The following is a 24,221-nucleotide window of genomic DNA, read 5'->3' as shown; positions in this document are numbered from 1 at the left end:
CAAGTAGCTCGTATTTTCTAATGTAGTACCGCTTTCCGTGTTTCTCCTTGAGCTTGTTTCTCAACCTATCTCTTGTTTTACTTTTGCTGCTTGTTTGTTTTTTTAGCTTCTCTCCCACTCTCACTATCTCTTTCTCTTTTTCTTTCTTTGTTTCTCTTTCTTCTTGTATCGGTATAGCAACTTTGCCAACATTTTATCAGCCCGTGCTTGTGGACTCATAAATTTTTCTCGACCATACACATGGTTTATAAACTTGCAATTTGCCTTCTTTTTTGTACTCGCCTCTTATCATCTTATCATCTTTGCCTTTTCTGTTTACCATTTCCGTGTGGTTTTATGCGAACAGCCCGGTATGGTACGCTAATGTACCTGATTGCTCGGTCGGTGTATATGGGATGCACCGTAGCGATGCAATTGGTACTGTAAAACCACTATTCTTAATGGTGCTTGGAAAATTTGAATGCTGAAAAACTATACTTGGACAAAACATTTCTATCAAATTTGTACTACTTGAAAGGTATGTGTGTTGCGCTGTGGATGCCGGTGATACGAATAAACGTTTACTGAATTCTTAATTGCCGTTACAGTTTTTTTTTTCTATTTACAGAAGCGAGTACCTCAAATGATGTAATATTTCTGGTAAATAATAATGCTACATTTCAAGATGAATTATTCATAAAAATACTTCACTCAATGGAATATATCAAAGTACATTATGTATGTACTATTTTATCCCAAAAAATTATCACAGAAAATATATTTTCTGTTATATATATTAATATATTATTATTTTGATTCATTTTCATTAATATTTTTTTGATTCACTTAAATTAATTATTACACTTAAGAATATGTTCTTCCTGTTCTTCCTAGAATCTGTTCTAGAATATATACCGGGGTGGCCCGGTGGTGCATGTGATAAACGGCGCCAGTCCACACGGCCGGACCGGGTTCAAATCCCATCCGGACCGTCCCCCCGTAGCAAGGACTGACTATCCGGCTACGTGGTAAAAATAAGTCTAGTAAGCCAGAAATGGCCGGCGTGACCTGTAAGGTCGTTAAAGCCAAGAAGAAGAATATGTTCTTCAGAGTTATAATTTTTTTTATCAGACTTACAGAAGACGCTACATTGCCGGCACTTTCATTACCTATTCCATCATCATAATTTTGGGTGCTTTTAGCTAGGTAAGGTTTTGTATAAGCTTATTTCTACTGTGGTTTTGCCTTTGATCATTGAATATAAAAATCTTTAAACTTTAGAAAATTACATATAAAATTTGTTCGGAACCTGTGTCTACTACGCTGGATGTGCCACTCACAAGTGACATTCGATGGTCACTTGGTGACGTGAGCACCGAGACACAGAAAGCCCTGTGTGATTCTGATTGTAATCGACATTTTTTTATAGTTTGTACTTTTATATTTTTAGATATAAAATGTGTTAAATACGAGAATACAATAAAACTAAATTAAATTTTATTCGCAAGTCAAACGCGCGATTGTGCAATTATTTAACACGTTCCCAATTGCAACAAGCTTTCTTCAATACTAAAATATCTTGTGCCAATATTTCATCAATAAACAAACAGGTTAAGTACATACCCGAACACCATCTATTATTTTTCAACAGCAAATATTCCAGATGATAACATAACACAACGATGATTCCAATGCACTGCACTAACGATGTCAAGCACAATGAGCAAAGCAGTTCGTGTTAATTAGTGGCCATTCCAGGCGGCCAACAGGCGACCATTCCAAATAAACCATCGGATAGAACCACCACACTCCAGTGCATCATCATCACGGCGACCAGCAGCAGCAACAGCAGCGGACAGAGTTTGGTGGAAAAATATAATTGGAGCTCGCACAAGCTCAACGACACCGCAATGACCGGATGCCAGGCAAGACAAAGACAACATGCTACGGTGGGAAAGAGGTGGGTTTGGGTTGGGTGATGAAAAAGAACCTGACACCAAAAGACAGTGTGCGGAATAATTGTTTGAAAAACTAATACGGTGGAAAATATTGTTTATCGACGTATTTACTGTTGCGTTCGTGACGAGATTGAAATTGAGAGCGACACTACCGCCGGAACACTCAATAGGGAACACGACAAAACCATCCGCACGCTCTCCTCCCAGCGCCATCGAGAACGTTGCCAACACCGTCGGAATGGTGAACGGTGGCGATCGGTTGCACTTGCAATTGCACTGTTTGTGTTAGGATATTTCGTTATGCGATCGTGCCACCGCACCACCGTCTCGCCGACCGTCCCGTTGCGATGGAGACGCGAGATGATGGTTTGTGTGACGAGAGATTGTGTCGAGGAATCAATTGATTGAATTGAACAGTGGAAATTGCGCGTTGGATCTCCGGTGACAAAAAAGTGAACGAACACAAAAACAAAACAAAACTCCTCCCCAAACCTAGCTAACCAACCATTCATTCGTGGAAAAAAGTAGCAACTACCATAGCATAAAAATAAAATGGTGTGACAACAAAAAAAACTATCACAAACGAAACCACCCTGACAAAGGATTTACAAATACCGCTGGATGGGTCGAATGCTTGTGGAAAAAAGCTAGCCGCAGGATACAAAATACCGATTGGGAAGCTACTAGTTTTCCATGCATGGGATGGGATGCATGGGATTTTATAACAATTTTTTTTGTCGGATTTATTTATATTTTTTGCATGTCACTTTGGATGAAGAGACGCACGGGAATATAATTAAAATCAGTATCAATCAGTGTTCTCATTCCTATACAGAGCCTAGTGCGACCCATTGCTCTGATTAATTAGATCGGAAACTACTTCGCGTTGATAATTTCTATTGAAAACGAAGCTTCAGCATGTACGTAGTTTTTCAATCGAATATGAGTTGGACATGTTGAAAAGGTGAAATTAATCTGCCTTCTATGCTTCTTTTGCAATGCAAGCAAACACGAACTAAAATTTCAAAACATTAGATGTGTATTATTATGTGTAATAATAAAGTTATCCGGATTTTTTTTAATATAGCAAAAGCTCTCCAAAAAATTATGTCGTTTAAAAGTTTATTTCTCCTAACAATATGCATAATTCTGAATTCATATTAACGGTTGTAATATACACATATTTTGTAATTTATACTCTGTTTCAAAATAATGTTCCAAAAAAACGTACCGAGTGCATCTGCATTCAATGCAAGATTTAAACTTTCTCAAAACTCAAAAGCTTTCTTTCCACAAAAATGATAAGCATAAACATTGCGAAACGGGAAAACCCCCGCTTTGTGGAATATCATTTTAATGACAACAGCAGATGCAAAAGCCAGTCTCGTGGTTTTCCCATTTGCCGGTGATTTGTCGAAAACATGTTATTGCCCAGCAGTGGTAAGCTTCTTTGAAAAATCAATGGCACGATGGCACGGGAAGCAAAGCACGGCAAACCAGTTAGCGTGTGGCGTAAACGGTTTGCAAAAAAAAAGAACCAAACACTGCAATGAAAACGATTCGTACGCTGCAAGCGACAACACAATTGCGCTATTGTTGTGTCGCTTTCGGGACGCTCCAAGATGTTGACGTTCAGCAAAACTCACCTGTTGACGCTCTGCTTCGAGCGCTCCACGATACTTATGGTGACGTATTGCTACGAATCCAGATTTTCTTGGTATTGCAAAAAAAGAGGTACAATTCAATTCGTTGCTCTTGTCATAATAGTTTTCGTACCCATTACCCGTCCTGAAGGGATTTTCCCTTTTTTGCAAGGTACATATCTGTTGTGAGCTACCGGGCGCCTCCATTCGACGCCGATACCACGATACGAAGAGGAAGTCCAGTGCAGCACGGTACGATTTGTACTTTGTTGTGAAGCAACAGCAACAGCAAAGGATGTGTCTTGATCAAAATGTCTATTTGATTTGCACAATTCATTTTTCCCCAAGTTTGTTTTATATTCCTCATATTAACTTTTTATTTTATTCCACAATTAAGATGTTTGCATGGAATGACTAAACAGCAAAACCACTCTACCTGGTCGAATTATATAATTGTGATTTTAAATGCTTCATCAAACAACTTTCTTCCTTGTACAACGTTCAAAAACAATCTTCTATTCACCGATAGAAAGGTTTGTTAAAGGTTGCACGTAACGATTTTCCCGCCTCTTACACAAACACCGCTGGACAGCAAAAATGGAACAATATATGGTTGCATTGACGGAAAGGGGAAACTTCGTCCTTCCGTTTGCCAAATGCTGCTATTTCGGTGGTATGTTTGCTTCCCCGTTGCTTATATGGCTCCACCAAAGCCCACAACTGCGTTTGTTGTAACTTTTGAACCAAGCTGAAACTACCGCATCCGTCTCGGCCACTTTCATTCACGTTCTCCATCAAGGTTTCCTATCATTTGTGCGAAACTAACAACAATGGCAATATGGAACTTGATAAACTTACGTAAATACGTTGACTAGAAACGAAAATAATACACCCCAAAAGCCAAGCAAGCACAAGAAACGATGGCGTGAAACGAAATTCATCATCGTATAAGAAGGCTTCGTTGAACGGTTACCTCCTTCGGTTAGGGTGTTTCTTCTTCGGATTGCTTAGAAAAGACTACCGTCACAAAGAAGCAACTATTGAAGCTGAAAATAAAAGGTAAGGCTTTATTGCGAAGCAACGAATACCTACAGTGCCTTGCTTTTTTTTCCTCTCCGGAACGGAAGCGAATCTTCCCCATGAGGCATTGTAACGCTTCTCGGTGGGACGGTGCGTGACGTCGACAACTGACATGCGAGTAAACAACTTTCTGCCCGAGGCACAATACCTAATGATGTGCAAGTGCAGTTGCGTTTTATTAGTTCGGTAAGGGAAACATCATAATGGAAGCGATCGATTGCATTAGTTCAATGTTTGGTGAGATGAAACCATACACAGTTTGAAGCGAACAGTGGGGAAGGTGAATAAGTGGAAAAGATAAAATTGAGATCACTTATACACTTGAAGACGCGTACTGTCTAATGACAAAAGATGCCGACGATTATGACGAGTTGTGGGACGAAAAAACATTTTGCTTCTTTATTATTATGTTACACCTACGTTTGTGTTGTACAATATTACACGGACAGCAGCACTATTGTTCTGAGTAATCGTTGGAAATGAAAGTATTCAATCGTATAACATGTTATGATTGCATGTATTAAATTTTTTTAAACAATAATTTCCACTAACTACTCATCTAGCAGCTTACTTTACACAAGTTTGCGAACCAGAGTTGCTGTTTAAAACCAATGCGATGGGTATTAAATAAGGTATTACCGAGGAATTCATTCGTAAATATACAATTACAAACTTTTGGATCGCCTTTCATTTCAAGAAATTAGTGCAGGAGTTGGGCAGTATAGAGAACAACATTTCACCAAACAGCGCCAAGCCCTCTAGATGACTCTCAGATGCTATCATTCGTTTTGTCGCAGCCAAATCTTAAACGTAGAATATAATCTAATAGTTCTTACCCAAAACGGAAGGAGAGCCTGTCAATAAGGCCAGGAAAATAGTGAAGAAAACGCTAACATTTATCAAATGCCTAAGAGGACATTACATAAACCTTTTCCAACCTAGTTTTAGTCTTATGTATTAAAACGCTTTTTCTTATAATGTATTTTAATATTCCTAGAAAATTGTGGCCTACATATTGATATGCTACATATCAACTCATTATCCAACTAATATCATTTGTAGCCAAATATCATCTAAATGTTTTGGTTTTTGCAAACTAAAATGACAAATTTGAAATGTATTAGCATATTAAGTTCATCAATTTTTTAAATTATTCAGATATATTCACTTTTTTTCCTATGACGTAGGCTTAATAATTTGTTTTATCATAAAAGAATTTCTTCCCTAAATTAATTTAAGACAAAACTTTAAACAATCTTAGAACAGTTTTCAAGAATAATAAAAAGCTTTGTGAACAATGAAATCACCAATTGTCCTACTTCAAAATTTTAATTCCAATTTCATTCATCAGTCTAAAAATGTACACAATCTTATAAAACATAATCATATTGAAAAACAGCTAATCAAAGATATCTCAAGCTGTCAATGGAGATATAATTGAAAATATATTATTCAGAAGTGACTTAAATTTTAAAGTAAAGAGATGATTAACATGTTGCTAATGAACAATTTGCATAGATAAATATTATGAAAATAAAGTGCTTTTGCGAAGTAAACAACAAAAAATGAAAAACGTTATAAAGCCACGTGCTTTAAACGCATTGAGTTAACAAATAATTCGAAGAAAAAACACGTTTAATGTTACAACCTAAAAATTTGAAGAGTTTTCCTTTTGTTCTTTTTAACAAATAATGAAGCTAATTCCGTCACAGTTTTAGTATTTTACTATTCATTTTATTATAGTCACTAGCTTTGCTCTTTCAGTAGTGGTTCCTTTTTTTATTCGCGTAGAACGGCCGTATTGATCAGTAGTGGTGCTGTTGTGCGTATATAACAAATGATTGCAAAATAATACAAAAGGACGCCAGATTCATAAAACCTCGAACTATGTTTTGAAAATTGCAAATGGAATTTTCTTATATGAACAAGCTTTCCTAAAATATCTTTACATTGTCTTTTTCCAACTTGCGAATACAATCTTGGTATTTTTTTGAAAGAAATCAATCTGAAACTTGAACGTGTACATCGTATGTTCATCAGAATGGAATTTTTGAGCTCATTCATTTCTGTGTTTCTTCCAGAAAGAAAAAAACATATACACACACACAGAGTTCCGCATGCTGATGAAGAACAACATCAAAGTTCAATCAAATCTCAACCATCTGCGACCATCATGCCAATCCACTTTGTCAGCTTCATCCGTAGTTTTATTTTCGCTTGCTTTCATCGCTTTCAACACAACGCACCGTAAAAGAATTTCCGCCCAATGTGGCCCAGTGGCGATGGCAACGTCACGAAGGGCCAGCAATTTCCAATCACGTGCATCACGCCTCAACCACTACGTTCCATCTGCAGGCTATTCCCAATGTAGCGAACTCGTTGCAGCCATAGCACAGCGCATACACGAGAGCAAACATACATTTGCACATCCGATCGCTTCACCTTCCCCGACCCATGGTACAGGGGCAGGAATACCGGGATTCGATTGGAAAACAGGAAATGAAGATACTGGCAGAAAGGAAGGCGTAAATTTTCACTACTCATCTCGCTGCCCGTTCCGTTCCGGCTTTCGGACAGCGAAACCCACCCGCAACGGATGTACACTATACGACGACCGGGCAGCCACGAACGGCGAACTACCACCAAGGCCATCCATGGTGACAACAATGACTATAAAGCTGGCGACCCCGAAGGTACGGAGGGTACGTTAAAACGTGTTTCCCTCACAACACTTGCCGGGATGATCGGCACGGACAAGCAGGGCAGGGCACCACACACAGATGAGACTCATCCGGAACCAATGAAGTGGATTGAGAGTTTCAGGCTGCAAAGTGTGTATGCGATTTGTCGACTATCGACCACTGCCAATCTCACGTTGCACCGGCTGGACAGTTGCACTTTCCTTCTTCACAACCAATCCTTCTAACTGGCTCACCCATCCGGTTGGCAAATAACAGCATGTGACAATTTTATTCGACCAGTGCCGAGTGTACGTGTTGTAGGGCAAGACGGGACGGGAGGCAATTTATTGATGTGGTCAATTACGGTGCAGTTTATTGACAATTATTTGAAATATTATTTCAAATCGAGGTATCCCCCGTGCAACAAGCTGACACAAGTGGCAGACCTGGTTGTACCAGCAGAAGTGACAGTGCAATTGAAACAGCGTTGACGGAAAAGGGACAGTTCGTTTTGTTAGGAAAATGGGAAGTTTCTTGCAATCAATAATATGCATCAATGCAAGCTGCTGACTGTTAAAATAACCATCTACCCGCAGAGATTTTTGTTAAAATGTTCCTGGGTGAACCAGAGAGATTCGATAACAAAGACGCAAGGGCCAAGCAAAAAGTTTGCAACAAGGGTCAAGCAACATCCAGAAACACGTATAGCGTGTTTACATATTTTAGTATTAGCTATTAGCTATTACTATTAGCTATTAGCTTACATATTTTACTATTTAAAATGCTTGTAAATTTCTTTCCTTGACATAATCAATTACTAGATTAAAGTTGCCATAATTGGGTAATTAGACTTATATTTTAACACATAATCGGATTTGGTACCGGTGTCTTTATTAATAAACCTTGACCTAAATTGATAGCGACTTTATTAATAAACCTTCAAAATAAACCCACACATTAAGCTGCTGATAAGTGATTTTTAATAATAATTTTCCTTTTTGCCTATGGCAGTTACCAAACTTTTTATTTCTAATTGTTGTAAGTATTATCATCTTATTGCTGTTGGGTGGCAGGTTGTGGGTTGTGATCAGCATCTAAGATAGCAACCAGCCTAACAAAACTATTAAAAATATTCGCTGATAGCTAATATTTCGAAAGCTGCAAAACATCGGTTTTACCGTAATTATTTCATTGTGAATATGTCAAAGTTTTCCAAAAACATGGTACATATGATGAACGGCGCCGGTCCGCACAGCAGGACCGAGTTTAAATCCCATCCGGACTGTCTCCCCGTAGCAAAGACTGACTATCCGGCTACGTTGTAAAAATAAATCTAGTAAGCCAGAAACGACCGGCATGACCTCAGAGGTCGTTACGCCAAGAAAAGAAATAATTATCTTTATAATAATTATCTAAACAAATTACGTTTTTCCATTATTACCTAACAAAATTGTCTCTTCATATTGTTTAACTCTACGTTATGATTCACATCTTTAGCTAAAACTGCTTCACAATAAAACTTGAGAGTGGTGTTTTGTGTAGCGGTGACGGTTCCACACACGAGGACTGGAACAATACCCCATTCAGAGCGATCTCCATCCCCACGCCTCCCCATTCCGCTTTTTCATCCTTTTTTTTTAATCATCCGACTACCTGGTAAAGATAAATTGAAAACAATTGACACAAAATGTACAGGTTGTATTTGTTCTTTAGGTGAATATAATAATGTCACTAAACAATACGTTCGTAGCCGACATGATAATAGATTAATTTAGATTCATTATACGTCCATTTTCATCAATTCAAGCTACCAAACAACACTACATAATTTCTCGCCTCATTTGTAAGAAAACAACCTAAAGTAAATGCTGTCCATTTTACGAACCTAAGCAAACTACCGTAAACAGCTAATACTCATCAACTTCACCAGAAATCGGGACGAAGGAAGCGCCACCAGCATCGGTCGTCCACAATGTTCCGACATAAAAACAAATCAAAATTTATCTCATTAAAAACAGATTATGACTCAAACATCCTCTCGACGGGATCAGCATCAGCGAAGGTAGTCGTAGTCGCCAAGCAGCTCTCAGCTTGCAGTTCTAGTGCCATTCCTTGCAAAGATAAACAGGATGCAACCCAAAACAGCACCAGCTTTCGCCGGAGATGGCTCAATAAAATGCTCTATAAAATAAAATAGAATTTCAAGTGCAATCACACATTTTCTACACAACAACCGGTTCTTTCCTGTGCCTTCCCGTTTCGATAGTGTCAGGTTAAAGGCTTCGTCACAAGTTCGAAGATTAGTCCGCATGGAGAAGACGCTTGTCTCACCGTTTGACGAAGGACAGCTTCCGTAAATCACTTCACCGGGCCCGTGAGCATGGGATGTCGCTCGCCAGTTTATATCAATTTTATTTCTCTTGTAGCGAAAATAGATAAACCTGCATCAAGAAATATCGGAAATTGATTTTCGATGTTCGTCACTTTGGGTCGCACTCGCACGAAAAGCGGTGGTTCTTTCCATCCTTTTCAAAACCACCTTCCAACATTTGCCTTGTCCATCTTCCTCTGACGTTATGCCTGTCATTGTGGTTCCGGTTTTCTGGTCACATTCTTCCTGCTTGAGGTAAGAAGGGCAGTGTCAAGGGAAATTTTGAATTTACACTATGCGCACCTACCTTCGCCTGTACCGAATTTCATGCTAACAGAAATTTAAACACCTTAGCGAAATCTGGACCATGCAGTTTCGCTTCGAAGTTGTGGAAAGCATTGCATTTTGGTGTCAAAGTACTGGAGAAAAGTTGTTATCATGCATGGGGAAGATATTTCGGTAGGAGACTGATGTTATTGTGAACGATAGTCTACGTCACTCATCTTGCAAATTCTATCCTGCAAACGAGTTTTCCTTTAGCTTCAAGTTTTGGAAATTGATTCAAGCGTTACAAAAAAAGCTTTTAAACATCGTTGAATAGCACATTCAAAAAAAAAATTGTTCAAAATTTTGTTAAGTAATCAACATTATGGGAACTCCAAGAACCGGTTCAGCTGACAAGATTTGAAGTTAGCGACTGGCAGTTCGAGGTCGGCAGTAATTAAACGGATACACTAAACTCTTGATAAACTAAAGAAAATTATCATTGGTTTTAAAAGAAAACATTAAAAAAAGTTTTAATTATATTTTCGACTGATTGGATTTGTAAAAGTTTAAATAATAGTATGGAAATTCTCGTTTGTGGATTACCGAATCTAGAAAAATCTAGAACAAATTCAAATCAAACATAAAACCGCTGCTTCACAATAACTTGTCGAAGAAAACTTTCTTCCAATTTGACTCTTTTATTTTTCCACTTCACTACACACATTCCACTTGTTCTTATATTGTTAAGGACATAATTAATTGATTGATGGTTGTATTGTGTCCATTCCAAAACTATAAATTCAAACAACTGGTTTAAACTTTTGTACTAACTTGTCACAATGTCTACGAAATACATTGCTTCTGACACAAAGGGCAATGTTTTGGTTCTTAAATTTATCAAACTATCCCCCCCGTGAATTATATTTCCTTTCCACATCTTGAATGTGTGATGCAACACGAATACAAAAACAAAAACTTTATATTTATTGATCGCTTTACTTCTGAACCGCTTTCCTTCTGCCTGCAGAACCTATAGCCAATCCTACAGCTCTTTAGAATCGGACAAACAACGAAATCAATCTCCTTACGATCAGTTGTCCGCACCTTCGTCACCTGCGAGAGAGTACAATGGGCGTAAAAGCTGCAACAAAGTTTCACCTCAACAACGTGGGCAACTTGTCTCACGTGTGCTGCACGCTAGGCGTAAACATTTTCCAATCAATCAAAATTGATTGACATGCTAAAGGAGCCACAACAAGCAGCACATTTGACGAAGGACAAACAGCGATGTTCTTCGCGATCTGTTTCACCGTTCGAGTGTTCAAATGATCGCACAAAGAAAAGTTAACGCAACTATGAACGGTCCATTTCACCAATATGGTAAAATAGTTTGTCACCTCAAAGGTACCGACTCACCCATTGCCGGGGTTCTGTTGTCGAACTTGTAAAAGGTAAGTAAGTACCCATTTTTCCCTTACGTCCCCATTCAAGATGGTGCGGTAGCATCTCTCGGTGTAATAATTCTTCCAGCGAAACGAAAGGTTAGCTGGCCCAGCCTAGCAACGATGATATCGCTACAAACCCCTCGGCCGAGTGCCATGCTTGACGGGGTGGAAAGCAATTTTCCACGCGATTGAACTGTGTCACAATAATTATGTAAAGATTTCGGCACAACCCAATGTACGAGTGTGTTTTCGAATCTAAGTACAAAAAATGGCTAAACGAATAAAACCACACACCAACTACACCGTCCAGGGAAAAGGGTTGCCATTGGGGTTGCTGGTGATGGTGATGGTGATGGTGGGAAGCGACGAAAAAGCGACAAAATATAATCTCATTCAGGGAAACCATACAACCGATCCCGGTTGCTGATTACCGATAACATATAATTGTTCCATCTGGGAAAAGAACTATCCCAGCGAAGGGATGCCGATGCGTGCCACCACTTGTGACAACTTGTGGACAGACAGAAGCCTGTGGCTAGCTGTTTGTTCGAAAATTCGATATTTTATCAAAAGCCTTGCCACAGAGCAGCTAAAGGATTTCGGTAGACTTTTAGATATGTACGGCTTGACCAACGATCGATTCCCGAATCGAAACGATTTCATACTGCGAAAGTCAAACGAAACCCACAGAGTGCGAGAGTATAATGAATCGGAAACGAAATTAAATATTACATCATTAATTACGCTCGACTTTTCGAGCAGCAGCAGATTTATTTGCTGCTCAAACCCGAACGCACAAAAAAGTCCATCAATATAAAACGTGACTTGTACCATCACAAACGGTAACATGAACCAAAATACCTACTCTTGCTGATGTATAATTTTGTTGGTTCTGGGAAGTTTACTGAAAGGTTTTAAATAGACTCGATTTTTTTTCGTTGTAAATGGAAAGAGTGTTCCTTTTTTTACACAACACAATTACTGATGTGAAATAAAATAAATGTGTGCTATTACCTGTTACTGTGCAGCCGTAATATTTGTTATGGAGTCATTTGATTTTTTTTTTTATCTTTTTTCTCAAAATCATTCTTTTGAACGTTCCCAACTATTAAAAGTATTTGTACATAGGAATGTTCACAAGATTTTTTCTTGTGGCTCAATGTTTGAGGAAAAAAGTTTACTAAGTGAATAATTGTATTCCCTATATAGAACCAATTTGAATTCACCAACTCTATTGACTACTTAACAACATGCTAACTGGAGAATACATTCCTGATGAAGAAAAATATATTGGGGAGATATGATGGTTTGAAAGTTATTTATTATGAGCTTCTAAAGCCTAACGATCATGACAATACGCGGCAATACATAACAAAATAAATATACAACAAAGTAATTGGATGTGACATGAGGAGTAAGATTCATTTTGGCATTGGATTGAAGAATATGTTTGGAAGAATTTTGTGATATAAAATGATTAAATATATTTGGAACTTAATAAATGTGAATGTAATCAATTTTAAATTAGTAATAGATTCAAAACGACATCCTTAAGTCATTCTTTGAAAAAATTAAAAAAAAAAATCAATTTTTTGTTCATTGGTTATTTGATATGTAATTCGTTACATCTGTAAACCACCGTTCGGTTCTAGACCTCGAGCAGTGCAGACGTCTCGGTATTTAGCTCCAGTCAAACTTACACATATACTAGTACAAGTTCATTTGGAAGACCGGCACCATGTCCAATAAAGTTGGATTTTTCAAACGTTCCGAATGAAGTCATCGACTTCGTTTTTAAGAAGCTAGGGCTCTCGGTTGATCAGGTGCAGAGAATTAAAAATCAGGTGTGGAGCGACGTATATGCGTGTGCCGGTATACGCAAAGGGTACCGCTTCGTAAGAATGGTTATCAAAAAACAGATACCATCATACATTCGCATAAACGGAGAAGTTACTCTCGCTACCCACACAGGTCAGCAACACACGTGCAGAAAGTGTGATCTTCCCGTACATCATGGGATGACCTGCATAAGCAGCAGGAAGCTAAATACACAAAAAACCAACGTGAACGATCGTTTACGATCCTACGCATCTGTGACGACGAATCGAGAAAGCGGAATAAAGAAACAGAGCATGTGTCAAAAAATACGACCACAAGTACAACAACCAACACGAATCCAGAACCTCAGCCTTGAACTTCGGGCTTGCAAACCAACACGCGTACAGAGCCAACCAGGAATAAAGAGATAACTAATACGCACACAATTGAAAACAAACAAACCCCGTAAAGAATCGAAAAAAACGATATCCAACCAAGACCGCGATCGTCGTCAGCTAAAAGACAAGCTGAGAAAAACCTGACGGACTTTATTACGGTTGAGTCAAAACGCGGACGTACAAGATACGTCACGAAAACTGCAACTGTTCTTCAAGAAAAAGGTAGGAAAAAATCCGTATAAACAGAGGATAATTCAACATACACGGTAATACATACGTACACATAAACCACACACGACAAATTAGTTAGATCCGACAAATAGTCAGAACCAACATGCAAACCTCGTATCGTATTGGTAGTATAAATATCTGCAGCATCTCAAATGCCACGAAGATTAATACACTTGTATCTATGATACAGAAGTCGGAGTTAGATATAATATGCATGCAAGAGGTCAATGAATTGTCGTTGAAATCTATAAACGGTTACGAAATAATAACAAATATTGACGAGCGGCAAAGAGGCACCGCAATTGCCTTAAGGCAGGACATAAAATACACACATGTGGAAAAAAGTTTAGATGGCAGAATGATATCTCTATGTATCGACCAAATCAAACTGGTAAACTTGTACGCTCCATCCGGCAGCAAGAATCGAATGATCAGAGATCGGTTTTTTCTACATACACTTGCACATCACGTTAGATATTCTGTCGAAAATTTAATAATTGCAGGGGATTTCAATTGCGTAATAGACAAAAAAGATACACTTGGTACTTCGAATTATAGTACAGCGCTTAGCAATGTTGTAAGCCATCTGCAATTATTAGATACTTGGAACTTGCTAAAAACACACCCTGAATTCACATATATAACAGCTAATTCCGCATCGAGAATTGACAGAATTTATGTAACAAGAAACATTAAAGAATATCTTCGCTCCGTTGAGATTCAAAGTATTTCGTTCAGTGATCATAGAGCATATCTAATACGAATAGCATTACCGAACAACGTTAGTTCTATAAAACTGAGACTAAAATTATGGTCGTATAAAAAGCACATCATTACAGAAGAAATTCAAAACGAGTTTAAAGAGAATTGGACAAAATGGATGAAACAGAAAAGGCACTACAAAAATTGGATAACTTGGTGGAAGAAATTTGCAAAACCTAAAATTCAAAGCTTTTTTTTGAAAAAAATAATTGAAACACACAAGATAATAACATCCTCGCAGAAATGCTGCAATAAGAATAAGAATATTTTTCAGGCATTGTTATCAATTAAAGACAGAATAATGAGTTTCAATGACCAAAAAATAACAGGGAAACTCATCTCCTTTGATTTGGAAAAGGCATTTGATAGATTTGAACACAAATACCTGTACAAAACTATGAAATCCATCGGACTACAAGAAAGCTTCATAGAACTTATTAAACTAATATTTTTGAACTCCACATCGAGAATATATTTAAACGGATCTCTACAAAAACCAATACTTATTGAACGATCTGTTAGGCAGGGAGACCCGCTTGCGATGCATTTATTTATAATATACTTGAACCCATTACTATGCAAGTTAGAGAAAATATGCGACAGCCCTAACGAGATTGTTAATAGCTTTGCCGATGATATTATTGTCATAATAACAAATAGTCAAAAGATACAGGATATTAAAAAAGCTTTTCAGGAATATGAAAAGGGTTCTGGAGCAAAACTTAATGTAGCAAAGTCGGTTGCAATGGATATTGGAATGATTAAAAACAGTAAAAGGATAATGACTGACTGGATAGAAGAGAAAGCCAAAATTAAAATATTAGGAACACTTTTTACAAATTCTCTACTACTGACTATGAAATTAAACTGGGACATGACAACAAACAAATTTGCCCAGCTTGTAAGACAGCACAGATTAAGGAATCTTAATATACATCAAAGAATCATTGCTGCCAATACCTTTTTAACATCGAAATTATAGTATATAGGGTCAGTAATCACAATAAGCAAATACCACTTAGCAAAAATAACATTTCAACATGGAATATTTATTTGGTCAGACGGAGGTTCCCGTGTAAAAATGTACCAATTAGCGCTTAAAAATGCTAAAGGCGGCTTGAATTTACTATTACCTGAACTAAAATTAAAATCGTTATTAATAAATAGGCACATAAAAGAAATAGATTGCATGTCGTACACATCAAAATTTATCGAAATATCTGGAGATCAACCCAACATCGCAGATATGCCACCAAGTTATCCATGCTTGACCCTAATTAAAATCGAAATAGCTTATCTTAGAACCAAAACTCCACAAATCCACAGCTAAGGATATCTATAAACAATTGACAAATTCGTTACCACTCCCAAAATTACAGGAAAAACAACCATCTTAAAAGAAACAAAATTTGGCATAACATAAACAACAGCAAATTAAATTTCAAGCAACGGAGTGGTTATTATCTACTGATCAATAGAAAACTATTTACAAACGAGCTCAAATTCAGTTTTAGCATGCGAAACAACCCGAATTGCGAACACTGCGGAGAATTTGAAAACCTTGAACACAAGTTTAAGGAATGCAACACTATTAATAACGTCTAGAAATTATGTATCGAAATAATTCAAGAAAAATCAATTATAATACCTACATTCAAAGAACTATGCAAACCGGAATTAAATAACATGAGGAAAAAAGATAGGTATGAGATAATGTCACTCTTTATAAACTACGTAATAACCATCTTAGAAGAACAAATCTCAAATGGAATTGATAAACATTTTCTGAAGTGCTTGCTAATGTTAAAATAGCTAAGTAGGTTTAAAATAAGAGTAGAATAAGTCTCAAATTCATGTAACAACAATTGTACAGGAATAAATGTTTTATATAAAAACCCAGAACCAGATCTAATTAAAACCTCTGCACTAGGTTTCTATACATTAAATTAAATGTTCATGTGTAAATCCATCCTCAACCAGACAATAAGGTAATGGTAATAGGTAATTTTAAAAACGCGAAAAGAAATTATTGAAAAAACTAAAACTATACAAATTTATTGATTTTCGGCAACAATTCAAATAATTTTAATGCATATCAATTTTTTAGCTTGCTACTACACTACAACTCAGTTACACAAATATCAACCAAATAGATTTGGAACATTTAGCTAATTAACATTAAAACATTTTACTATGTCAGAATTATTTCAATATCAGCTTGACTTCTTTGTTATTTATCATTTAACAACTGGAAATAATCTTAAAATTACACCGAGCAAAATAAAACACTTAAAACAAAAGGTTTAATCATAAAACTGAATAATCATTTTGAGCAACTGCAAAACTTATTGCAGGTTAATGAGTAAACACAAATGAAAAAGCATTTAAGCTACTCACAGCTTTGCTCCACCACTCGAGTTATACAGCTTACGCAGTTCACTTTCTAACTGCCTTGCACAATCCACACAATTCACAAAACTTTCACAAAAACACTGCTAAACAGCAACACTTTACCACAATCCACATTTTCGCACCACTTTTTAATGCGTTCCGATACGAAACAAACACCGCAGCGCATTCTCGCACGTGAAAAAAAAACAAACTTCCGATAGAGTCAAACCCAGCCAAGTAAGAGTCCTGCTGAAAATGTGCTCCAGATAGTTACGGTTGATGCAAAGGCAAAGACCCATGCATCCACTCAACGGCAGGCCAAGCACGAACAGGGAACCAGCATCGCTCAGCCGGACCACTTTATATGCCACTTTGCCAACCCAGCTCTAATGAAGCGTTTCCATGCTGCTCGCAATTATTCCACGTGGTTCAAGTGTTTTCTCATTACACACCGCCGGAATGGCGCCCCCTTTCCACCGACTGGTGGTTGTGTTTTGGAAACGGTTTTTGAGCTTTTCTGCTCATTAAAATTGTGCCCGGAAAACATGCTCCTCAGGCTGTGGTGTGCTGCCCCAACTTCGCTGAGGAACGACTTTCTTCTAGCTCGACGCCCTGGATAAAGCCTCCTGATCCACCTATGATGCTGCGCATTTTGGTCAGTCGGGAAATTCGACAAGCTCAAAAAATAAAACTCCAATGTTTTCTCTTTTCCAAGCCCAATTCTTCGGTCTCCGTTCTTAGAGTCCGCTTTGGGGTGGATTGTTGTTCAGTAGAAGCAAAAAAAGCCCCACCTTCAACACAATTTGTTGCTGAGGATCGTCTGATTCGGGGGAGCTAAGAGAAAATAAAACAACGAAAAATGTACCCAATCGATTGTTCTGCGAATTCGGACACTTTGATACAAGCAACAAAAATACTTCATCGTGGACAGCATCCACTAGCAACAAAACGGAAAACAGGGAATCAGATTCAAGTGCCTCAGTGGATACTCCTCACCTCTACGGACAAGGATGCCGGAATATGCGTAGCACCATTCGCTAGCGTGCACATGTCCAATTATCTCTGTTTTTATTGGTCGGCATCAGCTTAAATGATACAACAAAAGGGGGGTTTGCGCTTTCTAATCGAGTCAAAAAAAAGTAACACCGAAAGAAAACACCGAAAGACGACGGGAGTAAGAAGCACTGCGAGGGTCAGGCTTTCCACGTACGCTTTTCCGAATTCGGATAAATTGTTCCGCTAAAGGTAAAGTTAATGACAGTAAACACGACCTAACCTTCGTGTTGAGAGTGGATTGTTATCGTTGGAAATAAAACTTATTCGCTATCATTTTATTTTCCATCCACCAAACAACACGTCACTCCATCGACGGAAATGGAAAAATACTATCATTTTGCTGTACAAAAACATTAAACAAATCATTGCTAATTCATTATAGCGATAAGCAGTATTACCGTTGCGGCTCATCCAATTAAGAAGACACTTTAGATGATGAGCAATTATGATAAGTTGTTTAAATTATAAAACCTGCAGCAAACAGCGCTCATTCATCGAGCATAACTCGAATGCTTTTGGTGCAAGTTTGGTTTATCCTGGCATCAGGATAGTTTCGTAAACGGAACTAATTAGACTTGATCTCCAGCCTTCAATGTGCCACGGTTCAATTCGATAGCAGGCCACTTCTGGGAGTATACTAGATCTAACGTGTGAATTCCTCACACACGGACACATGCAAACCGTGCAACTACGTTTGGAATGCTTCTCAACTCACCTAGCATCACCGAGCATCATGTCCAATTACGGCTTCCCGAAAGGAAACCTCATTTTCAGCACCCGAAGCAACGTGGTCGAATGTGAACGGACACTGGTAATAGCATCCCGACCAACTGCCGTCTACACTCGAACACCTAACCTAGAGTGCAACGAGTGGCAAAGAGCAACAGTCGGACGACACGGGCAAAGGAAGTTGCATCAAACAACTTTCAGAATAAATATCACTTTCCGAACTTTGGGCAACTAAAAATAAACAACAAAAGTACATAAATATGATTCCATATTTGCATATACACCGGTGGTGGCTTTATGGCATCTCGTACGAACCCGTGCCGAAGCGTTTCGAAAAAGGGACCGGAAGAAATCACAGCAACAGAACGATCCACCTATCGTACGGGTGGATACTATGGACGCATTTGCAATATGGCTTATCCTTCCGGGATCACTCGTCTATATGAGCTTTCTGCTCCCAAAACTCTTCAAATTACTTTCCATGTTTAACTTCATTCTTTTGCTACTGAAGCACTTGGCTGTTCAAGGAAAGGGATTGTACTGCAACTGGTTATTTTATGCGGCATTCAGTATACACACACACACTAACACTAGTTGTAAGTACGCTTTTGCCTTTAAATGATAAATCTTGTATACAAATGCCAACCATACTCGCAAGGTGCTTTTTAATCACATTATGAGGCTATAATGGGAAACACAAATAAACAGTACCATATCTCTCGTACAATGAATATGATTCTCGGACTTGTTTAGATGACACAGACGTGCAAATTTGTCTGAAGTTACAGGCTTGCAGTGTTACCAAGGTTTGGAATTTTAAATCAAAAACTACTAACACTCCATCGAAGGGTTCGGTGGACACCTGGTAAGTTTTCAGAATCACTTTATGATGGTAGAGATAATATAATTTTTTGTAATTGGCACATACCTACTTCTATCTTTACCCTTTATTGAACAAAAAATCATTACAAATTGATAATATACTATTATCCTTTTACCTTAACACCCTAGCGTAATGATACAATACCGTGGAAATGCAATATAATCTCCAAACAACAAACATCACAAATGATAATTGTTTCATCATTATCGATTAAAAATATTCATATACGCCTTCATATCAATCTGTTCAAGAATGCAAACAAAGTTCATAATAAAACTTCATTTCATAACAAAAACACAAAAATATGTATATTTAAATTTTTCCAGCAACTAATTGTTCTTTTATTAAAGGATTTCCACTGGAAACATTCCGGCTCTTCCAGAAAAATCATTATCATTCATTAATATTATCATCATGTATACAACGGAAAAAACATAAATTTGCGTTTTTTTTAACAGTTACTGTTGTAAAACTACAACAACTTCAATATTTCGTTCCATACTTTAAATTTGTCATCATTGTTTTCCGATGTGTCATTATGAAATTTAATGTATTTTAGGTTAAATTAAACAGGTACTTTCAAAGCGACAAAACATGCCAGAATGGGGTCTTTTAAGACTCGATGCGGTGAAAAAAGCGTCTTAAAAATTTGTGTCAAAAAGCATAGTTTATTAGAATAATAAATTATTTTTATTTATTTATTTATAATTCATGATTACGGCTTCGGCCATATTGTCAGCCTCTGGAGCTGAAGCAGTACAATTATCACAAGACATTTCCTCCTTGTCCTTTGCCTTATCCCGGGCATATTCGGTTGTGATTCTGGGGTTTGTGGTTATTGCTGGTTTTGTTACTATTGTTGTTGTGGATTGGTTCGGAGTCCTATTGATTTTTGTGCATCTTGTTGTTGTTGTCCATATTGTTTCTATTGTTTGATGGTGGTGCTGGTGAAAATGGTGAGTACACCAATATCGGTCTTGTCCCTCGTTGCTTGGGGGCTGCACAGGACTGTAACAAACAAACAACAATTAGAATATTGTGGACAGCACAAAACACCCTGTCTGCCGACCTTTTGCGTCTCTGGTATTGTCCGCGAAGACGACTGTTTCCTCAACGGCTTGGCTAAGGCACTACAAAAAAAACATGTAAGGACGAATACAACACAACGGATAACGAAAGGTATAGGAGGAAGGGGAAGGAGGGAAAATGGGAATAGGATTCAAAGGAGAAGACCGTTGTCCCTGGCGAAGCGGAAGACAAGCCTCATGTATTCCAGGTCCCTACAAGCCAAAACATCTCGGATCGGTGTATCCGGCTATCTGCTTGTAAAGTTGCTGTGGGGAACGAAGGAACTCTTGAGATGAGATGGGTCGGTCGTAACATGCGCCCTCTTTGACGCCTGTTTTGGCCATTGAGTCTGCCTTTTCATTGCCGGGAATTCCACAATGAGAAGGGACCCATATTAACGATATTCTAAACGCCTTATCAAACAGCGGGCCTAACAACTCGATAATTTTTACAATAAAGAAGTCTTGACTCTTAACAGCCCTTGGAGTTTTCAGTGCCTCAATAACGCTAAGGCTATCAGTAAAAATGAAGTACTGGTCAGGGGGGCTCGCTGCTATTAGCAATAGTGCGTAAAAAATTGCGGCGAGCTCAGCTGTGAACACAGTACATGGTTGCCGCAATTTAAAGTAGGCTCCGGTAGTCTCGCTAAAAACACCGAAGCCAGTGCACTCCTCAGAGGATGATCCATCAGTGTAAAACTGGTTCATTTTGTCTATATGGCCGTACCTATTCACGAAAATGCCCGGCACTACCCTCGGGCGAAGATCATTGGGTATGACCTTGATTTCCTCACGCAACGAGGAATCTGTACTAACAATAGAACTGTAGCACTCAGGAAGGGCAGCACGGTTTATTGCTTGTGGGGCACTAGGATGGACTTGTAGAGCAACAAAATCATTATATATGTTAATGATTTTGCTCTTAGAACCTGCCTCTATAAGCACTATAAAATTCTCTATGATCAAGGGATTTGATACTGAAGAACGGACTAGAAGGCAAAGCGACAGCATTTCAAAACGTAATCTTAGCGGCATCACTCCGGTCATCACTTCTAGGGACATGTTGTGTGTTGATTTCATGCTCCCCAGTGCGAGTCTAAGACCACGGTACTGAATTCGCTCCAGTTTAAGTATCTGCGTATTGGATGCCCAATGGAAGCATATGCTTCCATATTCCAATACGGATAACACCGTAGTCTTATACAGGCGCAGGACATCTGTTGGGTGTACGCCCCACCAGAATCTTGTGACTGTCCTTAGAAAGTTGATTCTTTTCGAGCACTTTTTAATGATTGATGTAATATGCGTGCTCCAGTTTAATCTCGAGTTGAACCATACACCAAGGTATCGGAAGTTGTCGGTGATTGATATCTTTTCCCCATATAAAAATACATCAATGTTGGGGTCGTATAGGCCTTCTCCCTATTCTTGTCAGTGTCGCTAAAGGGAGAAAAGACTACCATTTCGGTTTTCGTTGCAGAAAACTTAATACCAAGGTTTTCAGACCTCTCGGCAAGGTTATCCAATGTGGTTTGTAAAGCCTGTTGTATTTCGACGGCGTACCTGCAAGCGACTAATATGACGCCGTCGTCTGCCAATTGTCTAATGCTGCAATTTGGCCCTAGACAAGAATCTATTTCGCTCACATAAAAATTATATAACAAGGGGCTCAAACATGACCCTTGTGCTTGTCCGTGGAAGCTGGTTCGTTTCAGTTGTTCCTAATCATTGTTAAAATTCATTGCTTTTTCCGACAAAAGATTGAATAAGAAGTTATTCAATTTCGGCCCTAGCCCAGCAGTTTGCAATTTTTGACTCAGTTTGTGTGGAGAAACTGAGTCAAATGCCCCCTGTATATCTAGAAAAATAGACCCCATGTTTTGCTTGCAAGCACGAGCAAGTTCAAATTCTGTTACCAGAAGCGCTAAACAGTCATTAGAACCCTTTGCTTTACGGAAACCAAACTGGCTATCTGAAAGAAGGTTTTTGGGTTCCAACCATTCTTCTAAACGAAAAAGAATCATTCTTTCAAGGAGTTTTCCCAGACACGACAGTAGAGATATCGGACGATATGAGTCGTGCCTTGATGGCGGTTTACCAGGCTTCAAAATAGTGACAACTTTCACTTCTCTCCATTCTTGTGGGACGATGTTGAGTTCCAACGTACTGTTGAAGATGCTCAACAATCGTTTCTTCCCCACGTCTGGAAGGTTTTGAAGTAATTTACTACCAACCTGATCCAAACCCTGGGGAAGATTTTTTACATGATAGGAGAGCCAAGGATAGCTCCACCATGGTGAATGGTGAGTCCAACATTGGGTCACTGCCAGGCGCATCTTGAATGAAATTCTGCGCTGGAACGAAGTCGGGACATAGCTTGTGTGCGAATTCAATAAGCCATTCGCCGGAAAAATTTTCGCTCTCGTTAATGTTGTTGCTGTTTCGCATCCTTCTAGCCATTTTCCAAAGCGAATTTAAGGAAGTGGCCAATAACCCTTTTTCTTCGCATTCAACAGGTTTTTACACGCTCTCTCTTGTCCTTTATATTTTTCATATAAACTCCTCGAGCCCGTGTCCCGGAAGGCTTTATACGCCTCCCGCTTCTTATTGAAAGCCGCTTGGCAATCCTTGTCCCACCAAAGAGTGGTGGCTTTTTAAATGTCCTTGCTTGGTGGGAGCGCCTTGTTTGGGCTTCAAGGGCACACTTGTTTATGACTGCAACAAGATTTTTATACTCATTTACAGGAGTTGAGTAATAAGTAGCAAGAGAAAGCAAAGCGGCTACTAATTCGCCGTATCTTGTCCAGTCAATGTTCCTCGTTAAGTCACGTTTAACGGGGATCCCATCAACTGAACATTCCTTCAGTCGACATCCTAGTTGCCTCTCCTGAGTTCAGAATTGAAAATTTGTACCTGTCGCAGAAATCTCGGAAAATGGGGACGCGGATATCATCCTTAACGCCACCCCATTCTATTCCATGGGAGTTAAAATCTCCCAGGATTAAAAGCGGACCAGGCAAGACCACTGCTAAATTTCCAAGATCCCCTTTGAACTTTTCAATTTTTTCTTTTTCATTGTTGACTATCGGGGTATATAAACAGATGCAATTGTCACGTGAAAATCGCCTATTTTGGCCTGTATTGCGACAGTTTCGATCATTTCTTGCCTAGGGGTTGATATTCTGGAGAAGGTGTGACTCTTTCCTATACCAATCGATACCCCACCACCCCTGGAAATTCGATCTTCACGGATTATGTTATATCCCGGGAAGGTTAGCCTAATGTCGTCCGATAGCCAAGTTTCACATAGGGCGAACAGATCGCAATTGTGTTTTCCTACTAGTACTTTAAAGGAATTCAGTTTTCCGAGCAAACTTCTACAGTTCCACTGTATGAAGGTGGCCATTGGAGAATTAATCGTCCAATCGGACCATCATACTTAGGCACGGCCATTGAGCCAGC

The sequence above is a fragment of the Anopheles funestus genome, chromosome 3RL (assembly GCF_943734845.2).
Source record: "Anopheles funestus chromosome 3RL, idAnoFuneDA-416_04, whole genome shotgun sequence".
Lineage (NCBI taxonomy): Eukaryota > Metazoa > Arthropoda > Insecta > Diptera > Culicidae > Anopheles > Anopheles funestus.
This window is presented reverse-complemented; position numbering follows the sequence as displayed.